This window comes from Zootoca vivipara, chromosome 3 (assembly GCF_965207765.1).
Source record: "Zootoca vivipara chromosome 3, rZooViv2.hap1.1, whole genome shotgun sequence".
NCBI lineage: Eukaryota > Metazoa > Chordata > Lepidosauria > Squamata > Lacertidae > Zootoca > Zootoca vivipara.
Window position 1 is genome coordinate 64,391,252 of NC_142586.1, and position 13,983 is coordinate 64,405,234.

Genomic DNA, 13,983 nt, shown 5'->3' on the forward strand with positions numbered 1-13,983 from the left:
CTTACAAGTCAACATACGGTGTGTGTGTGTGTGTGTGTGTGTGTGTGTGTGTGCAGAGCAAGTGACCAATAAGCCAGGTTTCGGACATATGCAGGATGCCATCCTTCACCCATTCTGTCACCCATCGAGTTAACTTTCATAACAGGTGTAAACATGAGTAGCTTTCCCCCTCCTGTGAGACAAGATTGACTCAGGGGAGCCATGATCCTGTGGATTTAGGCAAAGCTCAGGCTATGTGAATCAGGGATCTTGGCAAGGTTAGTGAAAAGAGCCGATATTTTGGAAATGTGGTGACATTTAGGGCTGATCCTGCACTTGTTTACTCCAGCTGAGTTCAGTGTGGGGCTCCCATCAAAGTAAGTGTGCCTAGATTGTCAACTTTAGAATCAAGCAGTTTTGTTTGTAACCATTTGTGAGTTTTATTTGAATTTTAGTGTTTTGCTTATTTTAAATGAGAACTGACCAGCTCTTGGGGGTTTTTATGCATTGATACCTGACCATTGTTCTGAAATAACTGATGAATGAGTTTGGGGTATAGCTTATCTGCTCCCCAAACTTTCCTTTGTAAAGTTTGAGGTTGACTATTCTGCAGATATTCTCTGCCCACTGAAAGCTTGCTAGCTAAGTAAATTCTTCTTTACCATGAAGAGCTGAAAGTCACTGAGAGCATATTCAAAATGCAATAAGAAGCTAATCCATGAAATAAAAGCTAATCAGAAATAAAAGGTAATAAAACAAGAAACAAAAAAATAAATTTGAGTTTTGTAAAGCAATCATAAGCAAATTATCTGTGGTAGGCGACAGAAAACATACCTGGGCATAGTTTATTAACCATCTCCACATAGTGAGCTCCACATTCCTTAACACGCTCATCATCAGGAAAGCCATCAGAAAGAGAAAGGATTAGTAGGAGAGGAAGAATAATGGTCCGGAGAGCCATGGCAAATTTGACCTGTAGGAAAGGAGAGAGAAGTCAGATGTGAGTAAAATAAGATTGAGCCTTGATTTCAATTTTTCTGAATGTCATATGCCTTAAGGATAGTCTGTCTGTCATTTGGCTTTGACCTTGGGAGGCAAATCTTCATATCTCAAAACAAGGCATTTTAAGTCTAAGACAGTGACATGCTCAAGGTCATCTGGTGAGCTTGCCTGTGAGTGAGGTTTGCACGATGGCTTCCCACATTCAGATCCAGTCCTCAGTGCACTACCGTACATTATCAATGACCAGTCGACAGCTCATGTGTCTGATCTGCCAAGCTTTCTTCAATGAATCCCCAGCCAGGCCCTCAACCTAATTTGGCAGCAACGGGTTAAAAGGGTAGAGCGCACCTGCAGGATCAGAGTGATTTTCATCCCCACCATGTAGTTGGGTTGGGCAGAAACCCTTTTTGGGCCTTTTTGACAAATCTCAGCACCACAACGGAAACAGAGATAACCCCTCCCCTTTCTCATCAGTTGATTGACCTGATAGAAAGGTGTTCTGAAAATGTAACCACACTGTCTCCTGTCCATATTTATAACCCAAGGTTGAGTGCAAATGGCACAGATTGGCTTAAAGGCATGCCTCCTCGGCACCATCCTGGCCAGCATTTTTGCAGGTCTAGTTCACTCTAGTTGAAATATCAACAACCTCAGATATGCAGGTCTAGTTGAAATATCAACAACCTCAGATATGCAGATGACACAACCTTGATGGCAGAAAGTAAGGAGGAATTAAAGAACCTTTTAATGAGGGTGAAAGAGGAGAGCGCAAAATATGGTCTGAACCTCAACATCAAAAAAACCAAGATCATGGCCACTGGTCCCATCACCTCCTGGCAAATAGAAGGGGAGGAAATGGAGGCAGTGAGAGATTTTACTTTCCTGGGCTCCTTGATCACTGCAGATGGTGACAGCAGTCACGAAATTAAAAGATGCCTGCTTCTTGGGAGAAAAGCATTGACAAACCTAGAAAGCATCTTAAAAAGCAGAGACATCACCTTGCCTACAAAGGTCCGTATAGTTAAAGCTATGGTTTTCCCAGTAGTGATGTATGGAAGTGAGAGCTGGGCCATAAAGAAGGCTGATCGCCGAAGAATTGATGCTTTTGAATTATGGTGCTGGAGGAGACTCTTGAGAGTCCCATGGACTGCAAGAAGATCAAACCTACCCATTCTTAAGGAAATCAGCCCTGAGTGGTCACTGGAAGGACAGATCCTGAAGCTGAGGCTCCAATACTTTGGCCACCTCATGAGAAGAGAAGAATCCTTGGAAAAGACCCTGATGTTGGGAAAGATTGAGGGCACTAGGAGAAGGGGACGACAGAGGACGAGATGGTTGGACAGTGTTCTCGAAGCTACGAACATGAGTTTGACCAAACTGCGGGAGGCAGTGCAAGACAGGAGTGCCTGGCGTGCTATGGTCCATGGGGTCACGAAGAATCGGACACGACTAAACGACTAAACAACAACAAGTTCACTCATGGTCTGCTCTGATGTTATCTGAGAGCCACAGGAGGAACTGCAAGACAACTTCCTCCAGTTTTAATGGGGCAATAGCAGGAACATTTATTCCTGCTAGGGCACATTGTTCTCCAAAGGCTTCTTATCACAAACCAAGAAGCCTTTTGGGTAGTGGTGGGGTCACTATGTGTTCTGTTTTTCATCCGCTGACCCTCGACCAGAGCAGTACCAGGGCTCTGACGCGTCTCTGAGCCCCTCCTGCATGCTCTGTTCCCCATAGTGTTGCCAGGGCTCAGACACCTCACTGAGCCCTCTCTCCAATCCGCTCCCTTCCTCATTCCCTCCTCCTGACTCGCTGCTCGTGCTGTCACTGGGCGAAGTGCTGGTCAGGATGACGGGGGGGGAGGCTCCCTATAGGGAGTCCTCCTAACACTTACTATATGCTTGTGAAACATGGACCGCTTATAAACGCCATCTCCAACTCCTCAAAAAAATTCCATCAATGGTGTCTCTGAAATTTTTACACATCACTTGGGAAGACAGGGGAACTAATATCAGTGTACTGGAAGAAGCAAAGATCATCAGTGTTGAAGCAATGATTCTTCAATATCAACTTCGTTGGACTGGTCATGTTGTGTGGATGCCTGATGATCATCTTCCAAACCAACTCCTCTATTCCGAACTTAAAAATGGAAAGTGTAATGCTGGTGGTCAACAAAAGAGGTTTAAAGACTGTCTCAAGGCAAATCTAAAAAAAAGATAGTATAAACACTGACAATTGGGAAACACTGGCCTGTGAGCACTCCAGTTGGAGAACAGCCTTTACCAAAGGTGTTGTGGGTTTTGAAGAACTCAAATTCAGGACGCAAGGGAGAAACGTTCTAAGAGGAAGGCATGCTTGGCAAATCCACACTGTGATCAACTCCTGCCTGGAAACCAATGTCCCCACTGTGGAAGGAAGTGTGGATCCAGAATTGGCCTCCACAGTCAATTACAGACTCATTGTTAAAACTGTGTTTATGGAAGACAATCTTACTTGGCTATGAGTGATCGTGGAGAAAGAAGAAGAAGAAGAAGACTCAGATTTGCCTAAAATTTGCATGTGCTAATCTATACATATCAATTCAAATTTTAAAATAATTACCATAATTTGGATAGAAGTAAATATCCTTATAGAATGGACACTGTGCCCAAGTCTGGTATCCAAATGCTGACTGCTGATGAGTAACTATGATCTAATAGGCATTACTGAAACCTGGTAGGATGATACCCATGACTGAAATGTAGAAATTGAGGGGTACAATCTGCTAAAATGGAATAGATCAAACTGTGTGTTTATATTTGCATTGTAACACTTGCCTTTAGTTTAGATGCAGACTTCCTCAAGTCTAACAGATTAACACATTTCTGAAGCAATGCAAGAGAGGCAGTCCCTGTTCTTGTACAATCTGTGCTAGTCGCTGACGCATGTTACATTTATATTGGTTGTAGAACAGATGTGTCTTTGATATGCAATTGTATGTGAGGTATAATATCAGCTATTAGCTTTCAGGTATTGGTGTTAGGTAAAACAATTGTGTGTCTTTTAAATAAAAGAATATATTTTAATAAATTTAGCAATTAGCAAGAATAAAAAGGAACTAAAATTAAACCCCTAAAAACTCTTTGAATAAAGGGCTCAAGTGCAGGGGAGCATAATAAATAGTCTATTCTGCTGTAGGACTTGTGGAGATTAGAGAAATAAGAAATGGCAGCTGCTGTGGAATTCAGTAATTGCCATGAGCCTAGCAGTTAATAATGAATTAATAATTAATCAGAGGTGCCGACTTGCACCGAAGATTAAGGGGGCCAGTCATGTGTATGATGTCGCACACGTGACACATGACATCTTGTGATGTTTTGGGAGGAGCCAGGGGTGGAGCTGAACACAGTGGCTGGCAGCTCCTCCTCACTCACGCTTGGCAGCCTTCCATGGCAGGAGGAGGAGGAGCCGGTCACTGAAGCCATGCTCAGCTCCATGCTCAGCTTCCTCCACCCCCTGACAGTAGGGAATTTTGGGGGGAGGACGGACGGGACAAAAAAACCTCAGCACCCTGGGGTTGGCACCTCTGGTCTGAATCATGCATAGTGGTCACTCATAGTTTGTTTTGTCTGCCTCTTATTGGGTCAAAGGTCCTGTTAAGATCACTCCCAATAGTAAGAATCCCTCATGGAACTCCTTCAGATAAAACATTTGGTGGCTGACCAGGAAAGAGACCATGGTGGATAGATTGGTGAAAATGTCAACCCCAGCTGCCAAAAGAGTGAATTACATGTTAGGGATAATGGCGAAATGGAAGGAAAATAAAAGCGCAAATATGTTAAGGGGGTGTGGACTCAGTTTGCCTGTTTCCCACCTTTGGTGCTTCATCACTTCAACTATTATATAACAGAGTACCATGTCAGAGGTGGCATCTGTTGACACTTGGCCTAAGCCTGAATACATAAAAATACTTGCCTCATATGATTGTTCATTGTGCTGGGGTAAGAATGTCCCCCGGGATGTGGGTGGTGCTGTGGTCTAAACCACAAAGCCTAGGGCTTGCTGATCAGAAGGTCAACGGTTCGAATCCCCATAACGGGGTGAGCTCCCGTTGCTCGGTCCCTGCTCCTGCCAACCTAGCAGTTTGAAAGCACATCAAAGTGCAAGTAGATAAATAGGTACTGCTCCGGCGGGAAGGAAAACGGTGTTCACCAGAAGCGGCTTAGTCATGCTGACCACATGTCTGCGGACAAACGCCAGCTTCTTCAGCCAGTAAAGCAAGATGAGTGCTACAACCCCAGAGTCATCCGTGACTGGACCTAACGGTCAGGGGTCCCTTTACCTTTACCTTAAGAATGTCCCCCACCATTGCCTCTCTGTCACCACTGTTCCTGTCATCAATGCATTGTGGTGGGATGGTCTGATGAGGGGAATCTGTCCTGCATGCATTGGCTCCCCTGTAAATTTTTGCAGGTCTAGTTCACTCATGGTCTGCTCTGATGTTATCTGGGAGCCACAGGAGGAACTGCAAGACAACTTCCTCCAGTTTTAATGGGGCAATAGCAGGAACATTTATTCCTGCTAGGGCACATTGTTCTAAAGGCTTCTTATCACAAACCAAGAAGCCTTTTGGGTAGTGGTGGGGTCACTATGTGTTCTGTTTTTCATCCGTTGACCCTCCACCAGAGCAGTACCAGGGCTCTGACGCGTCTCTGAGCCCCTCCTGCACGTTCTGTTCCCCATAGCGTTGCCAGGGCTCAGACACCTCACTGAGCCCTCTCTCCATTCCGCTCCCTTCCTCATTCCCTCCTCCTGACTCGCTGCTCGTGCTGTCACTGGGTGAAGTGCTGGTCAGGATGACGGGGGGGGGGGGAGGCTCCTTACTATATACTTGTGAAAAAACGCCATCTCCAACTCCTCAAAAAAAATCCATCAATGGTGTCTCTGAAATTTTTAAACATCACTTGGGAAGACAGGGGAAATAATATCAGTGTACTGATATTACCAAAGGTGTCATGGGTTTTGAAGAACTCAAATTCAGGATGCAAGGGAGAAACGTGCTAAGAGGAAGGCATGCTTGGCAAATCCACACTGTGATCAACTCCTGCCTGGAAACCAATGTCCCCACTGTGGAAGGAAGTGTGGATCCAGAATTGGCCTCCACAGTCAATTACAGACTCATTGTTAAAACTGTGTTTATGGAAGACAATCTTACTTGGCTATGAGTGATCGTGGAGAAAGAAGAAGAAGACTCCGATTTGCCTAAAATTTGCATGTGCTAATCTATACATATGAATTCAAATTTTAAAATAATTACCATAATTTGGATAGAAGTAAATATCCTCATAGAATGGGCACTGTGCCCAAGTCTGGTATCCAAATGCTGACTGCTGATGAGCAACTATGATCTAATAGGCATTACTGAAACCTGGTAGGATGGTACCCATGACTGAAATGTAGAAATTGAGGGGTACAATCTGCTAAAATGGAATAGATCAAACTGTGTGTTTATATTTGCATTGTAACCATATGAGGGGAGTCTGTCCTGCATGCATTGGCTCCCCTGTAAATTAGCACCTTTAGGAATCAAACTTTAGCTTGAATCCAGTTCTTCTGTCCAGAAATGCACAATTTTTTTTACAGCTCCATAAAACATGCATTAAATCTGCCTTAATTCTATTTTAGCTCCAAGACAATGTATAGAACCATAGAACTGTAGAGCTGCATGTTTTGGACATTTTTTTTAGTAATCCTGTATGGAATTAAGTACCATTTTAATATTGTCTTTCAGGTTCACACCAATAAGCATTTTTGGAATGTTTTCTAATGCCCATGTACATTCTACTTCGATGATTGTTAACCCAATATTTGGTAAATCCCATTTCCATTTCCTTTTATATGAAGGGTAAAGAGATTATTTTGCATATACAGTATAGAGAGTGTTATAACTTTGCTTTTATCATTTTGCTTGAATGCTGCTTCCTGGTGTTACAACAGCACCGCTGCAAGGTTTCTTCAGCAAGGGCCAAGCAGAATCCATATCTTCTGATGCCTGTTTGCACTTTTCACATTTCCCTGTTTCCTAAACAGAAGCCTGGTGACCTATCTCATAGTGATGAGTCGCATTCTGTGAAAGAAGATGAATGATTCCAGCCGTTATCTGTTGGAATGTTGACCTTTCATTGGTAAAGAGTTTCAACACTGCCGTTCAGACACAGACAACTGCTCCTACTTCATGAAATCAAATTTTTAAAGTTCGCAAGCAAATCACCACATGTTTTGAGTCATCTCAGTATCTGTTTTTAAGTGTAACAAGAAAACTGTATTTACTGGAAATGTCTGCTCAGACTTGTAATGACACATGCCAGATCCCTGGCCTTTAGATTACTTTATGAGATTAGAAGATGCTAGTGATGCAAATCAGTTTCTAGAGAAATGAAAGAAACAGGAATAGGAAACATATCTCTGGCATAGCATGTCCAAAGGAAACAAAATTAACACAGCTGATGCATCTCATAGAAAAGGCAGGCCGCGACACCCCCAGTTATCATTGACTTGATAACACAATGGCTGATTAATTGAACTGCTATCAAATTTTGTACTGCAAGCCCTGATATGACTAAAAATTTGTAAGCTTGCAACTAACGTGTCAACTGGTTGCTGTTTAAGGATCTTGCCTTTTCGGTGGTGGTAGGCTGATTCTTCCATTGTTATTTGCAAAAATCTGAAACCTATTTGAAAAAGGGAACCAACTCAACCATTTTTTTTCTTTCAAAAATGGATGACTTAGGGTCAATTTGTACATTGCTTTTATGAAGTGTGCAGATGTTGATGCAAACATGATTATACAAGGAATAATTCCAACTAACACTTCATCCAGTCCTGCTTAGTAACAGCACAAAGTGAGTTGAGGCAGTATCTGACGAACAATATTTGTGATTATTCCAAAGTTTTGAAGGGAAACTCATACCACCATGTGCATGGCACATGCACACATGCACACACAGAGTTTTTAAACAGGGTCATTGATCAGTTAGTAAATATAGTTAAATTTCAGTTGGTCAAAAACAAAACAAAATCCCATTTGGTTCAGGAGCAAATGAACTGTCCTTAAACGCATGCAGGAATGTATTTTATGTGACATTAAAAGGAACCCCGAACAGAGAAAACTTTGACAACTATAGTACTTTACATTGTTTTCACAGTGTCATTTCTAGCAAAAGAATTGATCTGTAAAATTTATTGGTTTGCTTTATTTGACAAGCTCTCAGACAATTGTTTGCTAATATGGAGACACTATTTTTCCTTTCTGTAATCCCACGCTGCATGCCATCCAGAGACACAGCAGCTATTTCATAAATCATTCAGCTGCCCATGCAAAATCTAGTAAATCCATGCTATATGAACCAGCAGCCAGAAAACATCAAGGCCCTTGTGTAACGCCAGCCTGTCCTCCATTCTAATTCTGCTCATGGCTCAACAATGTTATTGTGTCTTTGACAAAATAAAAAAATTCCTTCCAGCAGCACCTTAAAGACCAACTAAGTTTTTATTTTGGTATGGTATTGTGTCTTTGAGTATATTGTTGCTGGCCACCCCAATCTCTGCCAAGAAGTGCATGAAATTCCAGGAGTCTTGGCACTTAACCAGGGTTTGTGTTCTTTTGGAACAGAATAGCTATATATAATGCAATGGATTAAGTTATAGCTGATATCTCTGTCTTGAAATGCTACTGCGAGAAGTGAAGCTACAGGGAACCAGGCAGAGGGCCTTCTCGGTAGTGGTGGCCGCCCACCCTATGGAACGCCCTCCCTTCGGATGTCAAGATGTCAAGGAAATAAGCAACTATCTGACTTTTAGAAGACAACTGAAGGCAGCCCTGTTTAGGAAGTTTTTAATGTTAGATGTTGTTGTTTTTTATTATTATTATTTTTATTATAGAGTGGCTGGGAAAACCCAGCCAGATGGGCAGGGTATAAATATATTATGATGATGATGATGATGATGATGTATGCTGTTAAAAGTTCTAATGTCTAACTAGGGTGGCTGCTAGTACCTCTGCAAATTTAGAATTACTGTTATTTACATGGAAATACAGGACATCTCCCCACAGTGTGGTAGGATGTGACTTATCATGTCACCACACTGAAGGGGACTGGCTTGGTGGCCTGTGTGTCACTACTCAAGTGTGTTGTCCAGGTATTAGCTGTTGATGAGCAAGTTCAACGCCCCTGCTGTCCCCTCATTTTTTGGTCTTTAAACTGGACTTGCAAAAGAGAGTCCTTCAAATAGAGGACTATCAAGCAGAATAAATGACCCTCCCACCTCTTATTTTCCCTGATGCTGTAATAAATAAGGAATGTTCATAAGGCAAGTCACTTATTGAATGACGTGCAGTTACTGTCCTCACATTCCTTTGTTTATGCAGGTGTCAATAACCTTTGCCCTGCCAGATGTTGCTGAGCTACAACTGCCACCATCCAAGGCCACTGGTCATGCTTGCTGGGGCTGATGGGAGTTTTTGTTCAGCATCATTTGGCAGGCCAAATGTTCCCTACACCAGTGTTATTGTTTTAGAGCTGAAAGCCTTACTCCATTGGTTTTCTTACTTCTGCTTCATTGACTTCAATAAACCAGAACATTCTCATTTGACATGGTGATTATCATTCAGTAGCATGGCACGTCATTTACTGCAAGATGATTAAGGAAGAAGAAGGTCATTACAGGGAAATCATGCATTAACTCCATGCATTAACTCCAGGATATAAGTGAAGCCAATGAGAAAAAGCATAGTTCATGAATGTCCTGTGTGCTGAATTGTGCTGCCCTCAACAGTGTTCTTATAGCTCCATCCCTGGATGGACATAGTTATGGGGAAAAGAGGTATGTATCAAAAAGTTCACAAATAGAAGGAGTGCTTTGGTCAAGTACAGCGGAGCAAGCAACGTAAGCCTTCCTAGCTCACTTGCTATTGTTTCTTTCTTTTATGCTGTTTTGTGTGTGACATCTCAGGTATTAGAGAAATTTTCCCTGCCAGGGACTCAGGGCGGCTTAGAGCAAGAAAGTCTTCACCTGCTGCTGCAAGGATGAAAAAGGGAGTCAGTCTAACTCCTCTAGGGAACAAAGCCTGGGAGCAGCCACCAAAAAGGCCCTTCTCCCCACATCCCTACCAAGCATCCCTGAGGGTGGTGGGAACAAGAGAAGGGCCTCCTCCCAAGATCTTAAACCCTGAGCAGGTTCATATGAGGGAGCATGGTCTTTCAGGTAGCTTGGACCTAGCAAAGGAACATAAGTAGAGTGGCCAAGCAGATTCCATTGGGAAGGCCACAAGCGGAACATGAGGGCCACAGCCAGCATGCTGCCTCCGATTCTGGAGGTAGTATAGTTATCATTTACTAGCAGCAATTGATAACCCTTATCTTCCATAAATTGATTTAGCTTCCTTTTAAAACCATGTAGCTTAATGGCCATCACCATGTATTGTGGAGGGTTTTAAAATAATATTTTTAAATTAATTATTCATTAATAACAATTCAATATAGACCACATTAATACAATAGCAAATCATAATTCAATTTAAAAAGCCAATTGTCAGATTCCAAATTAAACATTTTGGTTGACTTCCCATGTTCTGATTTTAGCAGATTTTTTAGGAGATATTGATTCCTTGTTCCTGCTCCAATCTGCTTATTTAATCCAAATAGTACAGTTCTGGTGTTAATCCTTTATTTTAACAGCCACTGATGTGTTGACTTCCGTTCATATTTAATTGTTCCATATCCTTTAATTTGCAAGAGGAGTTTATATCTGGTACCTTTCTGTGTGGATTTTTTTTTAAAAAAAGTTCGATCTTCCTTTCTTTTCTTTTCTTTAAAAAATAATTTTTATTGAATTTTTCATAGAGAAAAAAGGGGGGAAAGAAAAGAAAAAGAATTTTTTTAAAAAAGAGATACAAAAATACAAAATGCAAAAAAAGACAATGTATATCCCCTCTTACTTCTTCCAGCATCTTCCCTTCCCCTTCTTACTATCCTTGTTTATAATTAACTTTTACTATTTCCAAATCTCATCTAGATATCATAAAATTACATCTTATCTCATGTTTCATAACCTTCTTTTTAAATCATTCTTATTCGTTGTATATAAAAGAGTGAAGGAAAGATAGAGAGAGAAAAAAGAAAAAGACCCAAATTAAAAATAAAAAGGCATAAAACATTATCACATTCTCCCATTTCTAATCCAATATTTCGGACTTCCTCATTTCCCCCTCTTGAGTTCCTTATCGATCACTAATTATTGCAGTTTCCAAATCTAAGATTACCTTCTTTCATCCAATTTATAACTTCTTTTTAACCATTTACCCATCTTACTTCTCTTTACCTTTATTACCCAATATTCTCTAACCTTTTACCCAAAAATATTCATAATTAATTTTCAAAATCTTCTCCCCCCTTTTTCTTACTACCCTAAAAACTAGATCTCCCCCCTTTCCTTGGAATCGGTGTCTCCAGAGATTTCAGCCAGCACCTTATTGCATTCTGAGCTCAGACCGTGTTTAACCCATAAAAATCATCTCAATTCCTCCTCACCCCACTCCTGTTCTGTCGTATTCTAAATTTTGCTCACCCCTTTCTCTCCCCTGCTGTATTCCCAACATTTTATCCTCATTCTCTTTCTCTTTCAGCCCCCCACCTGCTTCCTTCTCCCCCTCTCTCACTGGGGTAACAACCTTTTTATTTTTCCCCTTTTGGGGGGGCTTTTGAATCGAGTCCCTTCGCTGTTCCACCCCTCCCACCGGCGAAACAGTGGTTTCTTCTTCTACCCTTCCCTGTTCCACCCCGCCCACCGGTGGAACAGTGATTTCTTCTTCTTCTGTCTCAAAAATCAGATCTTTTGAGTCAGCAGGATTGCGGTTGTCCTCTGTCATTTCCAGAGTTTTTCCCATAATCAAATCACAGCATGCATCTTCTTCTGGTGCATCCCCTGGTCCTTCTTCGTCTTCTCCCTCTTCTTTCTCTCTGAATTCATATGGATCGTCTACTTGAAAATTCTTTTCTGTTAATTCATCAGTCCTTCCATCCATACTTGTTAAAACACCTTTACGATTACGAATCTCCTCTGTCATTTCCAAAATTGTTGTCAAAATCAAGTCCCACTGTGTACTATTCTTCTCGTAGTCCAGAACATTCTCTTCCTTCCTGTTGATGCTGTCCGCCTCCATAATTGTGACAGTGCAGGAAGTGGTGTTGTTATTGTCCTTATTTTATATTTTCCAAATATAAAAAGAATAAAGTCCCATCTGAACTGGATCCAATCTCTATTTCTTTACTTCCCCCCCCCCTTATTATTCAGTCTCAAATTCAACACTGAGTAGCCTTAAAGTCTATTTTTTAAAACTTCCTCTTTTGCTTGTCTGCAGCTCTCGGTCTCAGTCTCATACAAGCAGACACATTATTTTCCATTGTGACGTCATAAAGACGGCTAGCCGTTCCTTCCTTTGACCCGACTCCAAGTTCACCGGGGGGTTTCCCCTTAACAGATCACAGTCTTTTACAGAGATTTTAAGCACTTTTTCCTTTTCCCTTACTCTGCATCAGGAAAAGGTTTCCTTTTAAAGCAAAATTTCTGAGCTTTCCATAGCTTTACTGCATTGTCCATTACTCAATTGGGGGGGCTGACTTCCCTTTTAAGCCTCCTCCCAGCGCCAAAGTTCTCAGTCCAAATCGCAAATTTTGACTTACTTAGTCCAGATCTAATCTTTTAGGCTGGAGGCTCAGAGCTTCGCTGCATGGAGGTAACAATGGCGCCCAAAAAGGCTCCCGCGACTGCCACTCCGCTGACTCTCGAGGCTCTTACAAGCTTACCGGGCAGCGGAAGAGTCACTTTGGGGCTCTGCTGGGCTGCTTCGCCCCCGGGACGCTCTACCTGGGGTTCTTATGGGGATCCGTGTGGCCCTCGCGGGATTCCCCCCCTCCACGGAGCCAGAAACCTCGGAGCTCGAGGTATCTGCGTCTCTCCGCCAGCACGATAGACCGGAAGTCTCAAGTTCAATCTTCCTTTCTTGTTGCAATCAATCATTTTTGCCATTTCCCCCCCGCCCACTCCAAGGACTCAATTTTACTGCGTAGTGACCTTTCGCCATCATGCTTTTCTTAAAACCGAAAGTGGTCTGACATCTGACCATTACTCCAGGCAAACTTTCAGCGTTTTCTTTGAATACTTTCCCATCCGATAACAAGCTCATATATTGCCAACATCATAATAAATCAAAGTTAGAGTCCTCCGTAGGAGGGTATTGCCACAGAACATCCCAATATTTCCCACACAGTTCCATTCTTTCAATTAGTCCTAAGCATTATAAAGTTCTTGTTTATTCCCTCCATTAATAATTGCTATCCATTAATAATTATAATCCATTAGCAGCCAACTTTTTCTTCTGAAGAGCTGCCAAATCATAAACAGCATAGTGAATATATAAAGAGAAAACAAAGGCTTCTCTCCACCACATACCAATCCAATTATGAAGAAAATCTTTTCCAGATCAAGACATTGGCACTCAGTGGCTGATTTATTTAGCAGGTTAACTTGTCTCCTTCTTCCAGAACATGCCAGTTTCTTAAGTCCAAATTCTGATATATCTTAAAAAACAGAAGAATCTCCACTCACAGTGACTGCGTTGGAGAGTTTCTGATGTGTGCAGACGCTATGCACTCAGAGTCCCCTCCCCTGCATTTCGTAGGAGCGGAGGCAGGTACCAGACATCTGCGAGTAAAAGCTCTTCCCTCTGACCGGGGTTTTTTTTTTTTGCAAGGTTAACTACTCTCAAATTATCCTTAATTGGGTGCATGCCTGGGGTCCGCTATCGTGGGAGCCACCGTTCACCATGGCGGCAAAAACCGGAAGCCCTATTGTGGAGGTTTTAACTATCTAGTGTGTTAAGAAATATTTCCCGAATTTTCAAATATTCAGATTCATTGGGAGGTCCCAAGTTCTAGTATTATGAAAGAAGAAGGGTGAGGT

The 13,983-nt window shown here is 42.0% G+C and overlaps 1 long non-coding RNA gene across 3 annotated transcripts in view; it reads right to left on the reverse strand.

Moving 5' to 3' along the window:
- The window catches only part of LOC132591902 (uncharacterized), a 48,725-nt gene that overhangs the window by 4,233 nt on the left and 30,509 nt on the right, over positions 1–13,983 (reverse strand). For all 3 annotated transcript variants that reach the window (XR_015949335.1, XR_015949334.1, XR_015949333.1), the window contains one exon: positions 814–952. This is a non-coding gene — a long non-coding RNA (uncharacterized LOC132591902). The remainder of the gene's footprint in view (positions 1–813; positions 953–13,983) is intronic.